At 30.7% G+C, this 13,463-nt stretch overlaps 1 pseudogene; it reads right to left on the reverse strand.

Annotated features, from left to right (window-relative positions):
- Window positions 1–400: 400 nt before the first annotated feature.
- Window positions 401–9,948, reverse strand: LOC138869071 (receptor-like protein Cf-9 homolog; annotated as a pseudogene).
- Window positions 9,949–13,463: the final 3,515 nt, after the last annotated feature.

Consider the following 13,463-nt stretch of genomic DNA (forward strand, 5'->3'; position numbering starts at 1 on the left):
CAAAGTGGCTTTGGCGTGATGCTTAGAATTCTGAAAAATAGACGTATAGTCATTATGGAAGTGATTAAGTGAAAGTAGCTCGAATTATGTCTACTTATTTATCCACCCATTTATTGTGGTACAAATTAATTTTTTGTTGGAAGGTACATTTACCTTTTAGTACAAGGATATTATAGGAGTAAAACTCAAAGGAAGGGCAACATGGCTGTTCAATTTTTTATGGGTATTTAGGTAATTCAACTTTTAGCTATAAAGGCTTCATACTTTTAGTATAATAATAATAATAATAATAATAATAATAATAATAATAATAATATAATATAATATATATAACATATAATATAATATAATATAATATATATATGATTCTGTGTTCAAGTTCTTCAATGATTCTTGCAAGCTATTTCAGATTTTCAGTTGAAATCATGAAATATAATATGGATAATCCAATATACATAATCCACTTCCATAGCCCATAAGAGCAACTTTCAAAAATTCAATAAGAAATTGATAATTGCTTTCTTGATCATCTAGTGCAGATGCACAGAGGCAAATCTAGGATTTTTATAGCATGAGCGCACCACTAAAGAAAGGAGACAAAAAATAGTATTAAGTGAGATTTGATCCCTGCTTCTTTAGGTAAATAACTTAGTATTCAACCAAGTGCACCATTTAATCTCTTTGGAGTATGGGTGCCAGCAGATTATATTATACCAATTCTAAAAAATATGTACATAAAATACCTAGTTTGATGGAGAGACCGTGTGTTAACGTTACCCCTTTTTTGCCTATAAATCCGCCCCTGCAGATACAATATAACTTGTCTCTGATACCGATTTTTTCCACAATAATCCTTTTGAAAGTAGGAATCCACGTATTCCATTGTTACCTTCATCTAAATTTTTTCAAAGGTATGAGGTTGATTTCCTTGAGGAATGCATCCTATGAGATGGTGAGATTTAAAAAAGCAAGAGAATTAAGAGAAACAAATTGTTTTGGTATATCTCCGAAAAGCTGGTTAAATGAAAGATCCAATAATTCGACTACAGATAAATTTTCAAGTGATAGTGGTTTATGACCTTGCAATCCATTACGAGACAAATTCAACAGACGAAGCAAAGTGGATCTAACTCCCAGACAACGAGGAATATGCCCTTCAAATTTGTTACTTGAAAGATTCATAGTAGTGTACAAAGACAAGATTCTCTCAACTTCAAGCTCTGGTCCCTTTGTTACAATAGTTATCAAGTCGTGGTAATAATATTCATTACTTGGTGCCTTCATTGTTTGACAATTGTCCTCATGGCTTTCAAATGGTGAAAAAGACTTGTTGGCATCTCTGCTGTAAATGCGTTGCAGGAGGCATCTAAGATGCGAAGCTCAAGAAATTAATAGGTTTTCAATCCTTGAAGTTCTAATGGGTCCGTGCAATTTATTGGATTTCAAGCTTAAAACTTACATAGCATAGGTAGAGTCCCCAACCACATAGGGAAAGTGTCGTTGAGGTTATTTTTTCCAAAACCTCGAGGCTGTTGATATTAACCAAACATTGCGGAATTTCCCTCCTCAATTTGTTTCCTGCCAAATCTAGAATTTGTAGTGATGTCAAATTACAAATTGATGAAGGAATTTCTTTAGTGACACTAATAGAAATCCGGAAAAAAGCGACCAAAATTTAGCGACCAAAATTGGTCTGTGGGAAAAAGCGACCAAAGTTGGTCGCTAAACTAGCGAAAATAATAAAATAAATAAAAGAAACAAAATAGCGACCAAGGTTGGTCGCTACTTGGTTGCTATATTAATCAAAATGTTGACTGGACTGGTTAGACTTTCTTGGTCAAACATTTACTGAGATTAGTGACCAATGTTGGTCGCTAAAGTGGGACTCACCTACAAAATTTTAATAATTATATTATTATTTTAAAAAAATTATAAAATATAAATATATATAATATAAAAATGGCGACCAACGTTGGTCGCTACTTAAAGGGTAGGCAGATACCGACCAACTTTGGTCGCTTAAATGGGGCCCAGTTATACAATTTTAATAATTATATTATTAATTTAAATATTATATGAAATATAATTAAATCTGATTTAAATATAGCGACCAACTTTGGTCGCTAAACTAAATTCTTGAATAAATATCGACCAAAGTCGGTCTCTATTCAGGTCAACAATGGTCAAAATTAAAAATCACTTTTGTATTTACTATCTAAATAGTATAAATATAAGTCGTTAATACTTTTGTAATACAAGGGATGAATAGTACTACGAATCGTGCGTGTGTGTCTCTCTCTCTCTCTCTCTATATATATATATATATATATAATTACGCTATATTATGCACTGAGTATAAGTCTATTAGGTAATATTATATCGAATATAGCTTACATATAATATATATATATATATATATATATATATATATATACTTACGCTATACTATGCACTAAGTATAAGTGTATTAGGTAATACTGTATCGAATATAGCTTATATATATAATATATATATACTTACACTAAGTATAAGTATATTAGGTAATATTGTATCGAATATAGCTTATATATATATAATATATATACTTATGCTATACTATGCACTAAGTATAAGTGTATTAGGTAATACTGTATCGAATATAGCTTATATATATATACTTACGCTATACTATGCACTGCGTATAAGTGTATTAGGTAATACTGTATCGAATATAGCTTTTTTATATATATATATATATATATATACACTTACGCTATACTATGCACTAAGTATAAGTGTATTAGGTAGTACTGTATCGAATATAGCTTATATATATATATATATATATTCTTACGCTATACTATGCACTAAGTATAAGTGTATTAGGTAGTATTATATCGAATATAGCTTATATATATAATATATATATATATATATACTTACGCTATACTATGCACTGAGTATAAGTGTATTAGGTCATACTTATAGAATATAGCTTTTATATATATATATATATATATATATATATATATATTATATACTTACGCTATACTATGCACTAAGTATTAAGTGTATTAGGTAATACTGTATCGAATATAGCTTATATATATAATATATATATATATATATATATATATACTTACGTTATACTATGCACTAAGTATAAGTGTATTAGGTAGTATTATATCGAATATAGCTTATATATATATATATATATATATATATATATACTATGCACTAAGTATAAGTGTATTAGGTAGTATTATATCGAATATATATATATATATATATATATATATAGCTTAAATTGAATTAAAATCCTAAATTTATACTACATATGTACATAATTTTAAATTGTATTATATATATATATATATATATATATATATATATATATATATATATATATATATATATATAGCTTAAATTGAATTAAAATCCTAAATTTATACTACATATATATATAATTTTAAATTGAATTAAGAGTAATATAATGTTTTTATAAATAGCGACCAACTTTGGTCGCTGTTTCTAAAAATTCAAAACTGATTTATCTACCAAAATAGCGACCAACTGTGGTCGCTATTTTTAATTCCAGAGTGTCAAAACCGGGATCCCCTCCCATTCTTTCTAAAAATTTCCCAAAATCTCTCTTTTCTCTCTCACACTCAACCCCCCCCCCCTTCCAACTCCCAGCACCAGAGGCCCCACCCACGCCACCAACGACCACCGCCCGTCGCCGTCGCCTCTGCCGCTGCTGCGTCTCTCTCCTTCTCCACCTCCTAAAAATTCTAGGTTATAATTGCAATTTATATCTTTTGTGTAAGCTTATAATGTTTTGTTTATTAGCTATGAATTAGTTTCAAATGACTAGTGTTTCAATTGATTATTTAACATTGTATTTTATAGAAACCTAGGTTTTAGGTTGTATTTATCATTATTTAACATTTTATAAAAATCTAGGGTTTATAGAAATCTAGGATATAAATTGAAACTTTTAGGATATGAGTTGAATTTTTAGGATATGAATTGAAACTTTTAGAATATGAGTTGAATTTTTAGGATATAAATAGAAATTTTAGGATATGACTTGAACTTTTGTGGATATGAATTGAACCTTTAGGATATAAATTGAACTTTTAGTTTATGTTTAAACTCGTAGGATAAGAATTGATGAACTTTTAGTTTTTAGGTTTTGTTCTTGTGAATTGAACTTGTACGATATAAATTGAAGCTTTTATGTATGACTTGAACTTTTTAGGATATGAATTGAAACTTTTAGGATATGAGTTGAACTTTTGGGAAATAAATTAAACCTTTAGGATATGTATTGAACCTTTAGGATATGACTTGAACTTTTGTGGATATGAATTGAACCTTTAGGATATAAATTGAACTTTTAGTTTATGTTTAAACTCGTAAGATAAGAATTGATGAACTTTTAGTTTTTAGGTTTTGTTCTTGTGAATTGAACTTGTACGATATAAATTGAAGCTCTTATGTATGACTTGAACTTTTTACGATATGAGTTAAAACTTTTAGGATATGAGTTGAACTTTTAGGAAATAAATTGAACCTTTAGGATATGACTTGAAGTTTTAGTTTATGTTTAAACTCGTAAGATATGAATATAACTTTTAATTTTTAGGTTTTGTTCTTGTGAATTGAACTTGTAGGATATAAATTGAAGCTTTTATGTATGACTTGAACTTTTTAGGATATGAATTGAAACTTTTAGGATATGAGTTGAACTTTTGGGAAATAAATTGAACCTTTAGGATATGTATTGAACCTTTAGGATATGACTTGAAAGTTTTAGTTTATGTTTAAACTCGTAAGATATGAATATAACTTTTAGTTTTTAGGTTTTGTTCTTGTGAATTGAACTTGTAGGATATAAATTGAAACTTTTAGGATATGAGTTGAATTTTTAGGATATAAATAGAAATTTTAGGATATGACTTGAACTTTTGTGGATATGAATTGAACCTTTAGGATATAAATTGAACTTTTAGTTTATGTTTAAACTCGTAGGATAAGAATTGATGAACTTTTAGTTTTTAGGTTTTGTTCTTGTGAATTGAACTTGTACGATATAAATTGAAGCTTTTATGTATGACTTGAACTTTTTACGATATGAGTTGAAACTTTTAGGATATGAGTTGAACTTTTAGGAAATAAATTGAACCTTTAGGATATGTATTGAACCTTTAGGATATGACTTGAAGTTTTAGTTTATGTTTAAACTCGTAAGATATGAATATAACTTTTAGTTTTTAGGTTTTGTTCTTGTGAATTGAACTTGTAGGATATAAATTGAAGCTTTTATGTATGACTTGAACTTTTTAGGATATGAATTGAAACTTTTAGGATATGAGTTGAACTTTTAGGAAATAAATTGAACCTTTAGCATATGTATTGAACCTTTAGGATATGACTTGAACTTTTAGTTTATGTTTAAACTCGTAGGATATGAATATAACTTTTAGTTTTTAGGTTTTGTTCTTGTGAATTGAATTTTTAGGATATGAATTGAAACTTTTAGGATATGAGTTGAATTTTTAGGATATAAATAGAAATTTTAGGATATGACTTGAACTTTTGTGGATATGAATTGAACCTTTAGGATATAAATTGAACTTTTAGTTTATGTTTAAACTCGTAGGATAAGAATTGATGAACTTTTAGTTTTTAGGTTTTGTTCTTGTGAATTGAACTTGTACGATATAAATTGAAGCTTTTATGTATGACTTGAACTTTTTACGATATGAGTTGAAACTTTTAGGATATGAGTTGAACTTTTAGGAAATAAATTGAACCTTTAGGATATGTATTGAACCTTTAGGATATGACTTGAAGTTTTAGTTTATGTTTAAACTCGTAAGATATGAATATAACTTTTAGTTTTTAGGTTTTGTTCTTGTGAATTGAACTTGTAGGATATAAATTGAAGCTTTTATGTATGACTTGAACTTTTTAGGATATGAATTGAAACTTTTAGGATATGAGTTGAACTTTTAGGAAATAAATTGAACCTTTAGCATATGTATTGAACCTTTAGGATATGACTTGAACTTTTAGTTTATGTTTAAACTCGTAGGATATGAATATAACTTTTAGTTTTTAGGTTTTGTTCTTGTGAATTGAATTTTTAGGATATGAATTGAAACTTTTAGGATATGAGTTGAATTTTTAGGATATAAATAGAAATTTTAGGATATGACTTGAACTTTTGTGGATATGAATTGAACCTTTAGGATATAAATTGAACTTTTAGTTTATGTTTAAACTCGTAGGATAAGAATTGATGAACTTTTAGTTTTTAGGTTTTGTTCTTGTGAATTGAACTTGTACGATATAAATTGAAGCTTTTATGTATGACTTGAACTTTTTACGATATGAGTTGAAACTTTTAGGATATGAGTTGAACTTTTAGGAAATAAATTGAACCTTTAGGATATGTATTGAACCTTTAGGATATGACTTGAAGTTTTAGTTTATGTTTAAACTCGTAAGATATGAATATAACTTTTAGTTTTTAGGTTTTGTTCTTGTGAATTGAACTTGTAGGATATAAATTGAAACTTTTAGGATATGAGTTGAATTTTTAGGATATAAATAGAAATTTTAGGATATGACTTGAACTTTTGTGGATATGAATTGAACCTTTAGGATATAAATTGAACTTTTAGTTTATGTTTAAACTCGTAGGATAAGAATTGATGAACTTTTAGTTTTTAGGTTTTGTTCTTGTGAATTGAACTTGTACGATATAAATTGAAGCTTTTATGTATGACTTGAACTTTTTACGATATGAGTTGAAACTTTTAGGATATGAGTTGAACTTTTAGGAAATAAATTGAACCTTTAGGATATGTATTGAACCTTTAGGATATGACTTGAAGTTTTAGTTTATGTTTAAACTCGTAAGATATGAATATAACTTTTAGTTTTTAGGTTTTGTTCTTGTGAATTGAACTTGTAGGATATAAATTGAAGCTTTTATGTATGACTTGAACTTTTTAGGATATGAATTGAAACTTTTAGGATATGAGTTGAACTTTTAGGAAATAAATTGAACCTTTAGCATATGTATTGAACCTTTAGGATATGACTTGAACTTTTAGTTTATGTTTAAACTCGTAGGATATGAATATAACTTTTAGTTTTTAGGTTTTGTTCTTGTGAATTGAACTTGTAGGATATAAATTGAAACTTTTAGGATATGAGTTGAATTTTTAGGATATAAATAGAAATTTTAGGATATGACTTGAACTTTTGTGGATATGAATTGAACCTTTAGGATATAAATTGAACTTTTAGTTTATGTTTAAACTCGTAGGATAAGAATTGATGAACTTTTAGTTTTTAGGTTTTGTTCTTGTGAATTGAACTTGTACGATATAAATTGAAGCTTTTATGTATGACTTGAACTTTTTACGATATGAGTTGAAACTTTTAGGATATGAGTTGAACTTTTAGGAAATAAATTGAACCTTTAGGATATGTATTGAACCTTTAGGATATGACTTGAAGTTTTAGTTTATGTTTAAACTCGTAAGATATGAATATAACTTTTAGTTTTTAGTAAGACACAGTACCTGGCAAAGTGTGCCTTTAATTGTTCTTCTCATTAGCGACAATGATGATGAGAAGGCAATGGCATGTGTTTCAAATAGTGATGGTGTAGTTAGGAATTTAGTATTTTCTAAGTAGATAAAAGAAGAGCTCATAGAGTAATTCTGTACTTCATTTTCCATGAGGAAAAGATGTCTAATTGAGAGTGACAAGGTTGATGAAGACGGAATGTGTTTCGTTGGTCATGACAGTTCCCATAGAATGGGGATCATAAGACTCTATAATGACAGAGATTATAGGAAGTTTTGTTCTAAATTTTCTTTCAAGTCTGATCCGTACAAGCTTAATGTGATATTGGTGATATTTCTTCGGATTCAGATAATGATTTGACCGACAAAAGTATGGAAATGCTCTTAAAAAGAATTAAAGGTAAAATCTTTTCAGCATCCTTCTCTACCAAGAAAAACATTTTACCTTTAATTCTTTTTAAGAGCATTTCCATACTTTTGTCGGTCAAATCATTGTCTGAATCCGAAGAAATATCACTAATATCATATTAAGCTTGTACGGATTAGACTTGGAAGAAAGTTTAGAATAAAACTTCCTATAATCTTTGTCATCATAGAGTCTTATGATCCCCGCTTTATGGGAACTGCCATGACCAACGGAAAATATTCTGTCTTCATCAACGTTGTCACTATCAATCAAACTTCTTTTCCTCTTGGAAAGTAAAGTAGAGAATTCCTCTATAACCTCTTTTATCTACTTAGGAAATGTTAAATCCTACCTATACCATCACTATTTTGAAACACATGTTGTTGCCTTCTCATTATCATTGTAGCTATAGAGATCAACAATTAATCAAAGACACACCCTATCAGGTACTGTATCCAAGTTATTCTCTGTATCCAAGTTCATCCCGAGTAATAGTACCACGAGGATAATCACCAAAGCCACCAGATAGCTTTATGATGCCAATGGAGTAAGATGAGTTATTCAATGAAACTCGTATTGTAAAGAAGAAGAAAGAGACTGATTCAGAAAGGAGGGTCGAGCCTCGACTATATATATGTAAGTTTTTTACTTTTCATTAAGTATTTTGATTTATTTTTATATAAATTTTGAAATACTAATTCAATATATATAATTTTTCATATAGGTCGCTTCACATGCAGCTGACGTGGGGGAATTCATACGCAGTCAACCACCTAATGAATCGGGCGAGGCAATCCAACTTTCGGACGAGGATGTTGAAAGAACACTCCATGATTACTTTATATACTTTGAACTAGACAAAAAAATTTAGTTCTATTGTGTTAGTTCTTTTTAGTTCGAATAGGCTTGTAATAAGCGTTAACTTAGTTTTGTTAGCTTAATGTGTTAGTTCTATTGATTGTTGCTTTTAATTGTTGTTGTTGTTGTTGCTGGCATAAAATGCCTGTTTAGGATGTTTGGTAAGCTGGCAGGTGGTGTAGCTGCCAAAACAGGCAGTTTCTGCCAAAAATATACCAAGAAAAGCGACCAACTTTGGTCTCTATTTGGTCGCATTTCACTATAAAAAAATAATTTTCTGGGCAATAGCGACCAACCTTGGTCGCTACCTGCCCAGATTTCTATTAAAAAAATACAATTTCTGGAAATATAGCGACCAATGTTTGTCGCTTATCTTTAAAAAAAAAACTAAATTCTTGAATTTAGCGACCAACTTTGGTCTCTATTGTCCAAATTTTAAAATATAATATTTGGATTAGAGACCAAAGTTGGTCGCTTTCTAATGATTAATGATAAATTAAAAACAATGTATTTCATATGTAGAGACCAACTTTGGTCGCCAAATTTATATTATTAAATTAATATAGCGACCAAAGTTGGTCACTAAAGTCAAAATCAGAATATTTGGTCCTTTTACCTTAGAGACCAAAGTTGGTCGCTAATTAGCGACCAACTTTGGTCCCTAAAATAAAGGGACCAGCAATATTGCGACCAGGCATGTTTGGTCGCTTTTTGGTCGCTTTTAGGCCTATAAGCGATCAGCTGGCCGCTTTTTGTGGTCGCTTTTTACCGGATTTCTAGTAGTGTGAGTAGATTATCAGATAATATCAAAATTGCAAGTTTCTCCAATAGTCAAAAGAAGCAGGATTGAACCAGTGAGTTGATTCTGTGATAATACCGAATATTGAGGCTTTTCAGATTCCCTAACTCATTAGGAATGGGACCTGAAAGTTGATTATGGGATATTAATACCAGACTATTGAGCTTAGTTAAGTCGCCTATAGCTTTTGGAAGAGGACCAGAAAGATTGTTTCTGAATAATCTTAAACTCTCAAGTGACTTCATCTTCCTTATTTCTTCAGGAATGAAGCCAGAAAGGTGGTTCTTAAAAAGAGACATAGGTCTAAGTTGTTCAAATTCCCCAATGAAGCAGGAATAGAACCGTAGTACTTAAACCTAGTAAATAAAGTAAGAGACCTCAGGTAACCACCTATTCTTTGAGGAATGGGCCAGAAAGGTGGTTTTTATGAAGATACAAATTAGAGACAAGATACAAAAGAAACATTAAAGTCATTTGAATTCTGCTGCTTTTATCTAGAGAGAGTAGTAATCGTTTTCACCAACTTATGCGGAAACCGCAGTTCATACTTGATGATCATCCACGTTTTCGAGTTCCAGTTTACCATGAATCAAGCAGTTTGTGAATAACAATTACTCTACTTGTCCTTTCGGTGAAGTTGTGGAGTTCATTATCCACTGTTCTTGTAAGTAAAGGAATCGTCCCCTATCATAGTGGATTAGCTGAAGGTATCCAAATATAAATCTATTACAAATTCACCAAATTTAATTTCCCCCACAACGGAGGGTCATGATTCAGTAGAATCCTCAAATGTCCTCGTTAAAATTTACTCTCAAATAAGAATGAAACCTCTTAAAGCGAATAGGTGCTTTAGTTTTTGTGCGACATCCCCCCTCAAGTGGGTTCTTATCTCAAGTTTGGTATATATATACACCAAGATGACTCCAACGTGCTATCACAAACTTGGTGTAATGGTTTCTATATGCAGGGCTTAAAACAAAAGAAAAAGAAAAAGAAAAAAAAATCTGCCAATATGACTAAAATGCTAATTCTAGAAGGTCGATTAACTGCATCTACTCTCTTTGATAAGTCATAGCCATCCCAAATGCACAGGCTCCATTTTTCAAAGGCAGGGGACCTACTTAGATATTTATTTCCCCAAAATTTAACTAGGGAAAATCACAACTAACATAACATGATGTTTAATCTAAATTTGGTTGTTAGGCTAAGGCAATTATTACTTGTAATTAAATTAGGCCACTGGAGGAAATCAGTTCACTTCAAACAAATAGATCTTTGTTAATTGGAAATAAATAAATTAAGCAAATAATTGAAAATGAGAATAATATGAAACCAATAATAGAGTAAGAGCTTCTTATTAATATTCTTTCGCAAGATGGATTCGATCGAGCATAGAATTTTGAGATAGAATGTATTTTTCCAGAAATAATAGTAGCATGAGTATGAAGATTTCAATTTGATACAAATGTGGGGGAGAAGGAATATTTATAGTACTTCAAAGATCACGCCTAATCCGTTATGAATTTGGCCGGCCCATTCCGTTGGTCGATTCTTCTTGCTGAGATAACTCTGTCGGACTTGGAGTTGGCTAATCATCATTCACCATGTGTCGACTCATGTGTGGTCCATGTGGCAATCGATTTGGCAACGAAGTGGCATAAAATAGATTCTTAGAAACGTGAATTTGTACAAATGATAAGATTTTGACGACAAAAATACCACATGATTTTGTGTGTGCGCGCGCTCTTGGATTAGAAAATCTACAATATAGAAGAGCTTAGATAGTTCGATAATTAGAACAACAACGGATATTCTCAATGAACAGAAAGCTGCTGACTAATGCTAGATGATTATGTATAGATCAAAAGTTGGGTTGTCTTTGACATTGTCAATGACAATAATCTTTTTCCATCTTAGACCAGAGAAATGCAACCAATGGAGGCCTTGACAACTGATTGTGCTTGGTAGGTGGCGCTACCACTGCAACTCAATGCCTTAATCAGCCCCCACACCCCCTTCTTCCCTTTGCCTCTAATTTTTGGATCATCACCATTTTTGAATGGACACAAGCCAGAAGAAGCAATATTAACCTTACAGCTCTGCCTTTTTTTAAGGTCCTTCAATTCCATCTCATGAGTTGGAAATCCAAACAAGAATATGTACCATCTCGAACTACTCTTTCCCCTTGGGAGAATACTACCACGTTTCTCACGCCTAGTTTTCGCTTCGTTTGCATCCTTATTTTTGGTATTTTCCAACATGGGATTTATTCTGTAAGGAATGAGCTTCCCACAAAAGAGGATATTTTCAGGAGGATTGTGTGCAAATGCATTTTTGTTCCATTCTTCACTGTTGAACTCAAACACGTCTTCATCAACAAAGGATGATGAGCTGCTGGTAGAGCTTGAATTGCTCTTTGAGCCATAATACTTTTCCCATTCTTCAGAATCATTATCATTATAAATAGAAAAATCAGATAAAGAAAGAGCATCTTCTTCTTCTTCTTCCAAAACCTTCTTTCTTGATTCAGGGGATTCTTTCATTTGTTCTAACTGGTAGCACTGCCTCATATATGGAGTAATAGATAGCAAGTATAAAATTGGTTTATTTTATGTGTAGACAATAGTCTGCAAAAAGGGATGAGATATAGGAGAGGGTTTTAACCTTGAGAATGGAAGAGGTAGCCAAATGCTTATATATAAGAATAGACTTGTAACCAAAGTTAAATATTGTTCAATCTTATGAGGAGATATGGGATTTGGCTTCTAGAGGGCCATAAAAGAACAATGAGAGTTTTGACTTAGAAAATAGTAATAAGTAGCACTCCTTAATTTAAGAATCATCTTCTAGAGTAGCAGGCGAAAAAAGTGAATATTGAGGTTAGAGACACAATTTTAGTCCTCTTCTACATAAGGTATAAGTGGGGAGACCAGGTGTTCAATCAGTGGCGGAATCAAAATTTTTCTAAGGGGTATCAAAATATAAATAAATATATAAAAAAAATTAAGAGGAGTCAAACATAGTATATATATATATATATATATATATATATATATATATATATAATATTTAACCTATTTAGGGGTATAATTTCTGACGAAAAAATGTCAATTGATTCCCTGCGAATGAGTGGCTCTGCCACTGTGTTCAATGTAGTGACTGCAGGTCTTATTCTAATGGCAAATGGTGAGAGTGCGTATATATTTAAGAGGTTTCACAATGAACGTATGAAATTAAATTTGGGACATCTAGAAGATCTTCTTGATTCTTTTTGAGGTAGTCAGTTAATATATTAATAGAAGTTAATGATGTATAAAAGATCCTAAAAACTGTTCAGTGTTATAAATATATTATATTATAGATGTTTATTCAGTATTTCGTTGTAAATAAGTTTCCTGAAAAAGCTTATCCATATGAGATTCCGCCATAAATATGTTTATCTATTTAGTACTTTATTGAAAATAAGCCTCTTGAAGAAGCTTAGCACTTCGGTACCTAGTTATGGATAAATATTATCTCCGATAGAAGATTATCCGTACCGGGTATAATAAGTTTATCCTTTCGATACTCCGTTATGGATAAACATTACTCCCGGTAGAAGATTATCCATACCGGGTATAATAAGCTTATCCTTTCGATACTTCGTTATGGATAAACATTACCCCCGGTAGAAGATTATCCATATCGGGTACAATGAGCTTATTCTTTCAGTACTCCATTATGGATAAACATTACCCCCAGTAGAAGATTATCTATACCTGATACAATGAGCTTATCCTTTCAGTACTCCGTTATGGATAAACATTACTCTTAG

This window comes from Nicotiana sylvestris, chromosome 5 (genome assembly GCF_000393655.2).
Source record: "Nicotiana sylvestris chromosome 5, ASM39365v2, whole genome shotgun sequence".
NCBI lineage: Eukaryota > Viridiplantae > Streptophyta > Magnoliopsida > Solanales > Solanaceae > Nicotiana > Nicotiana sylvestris.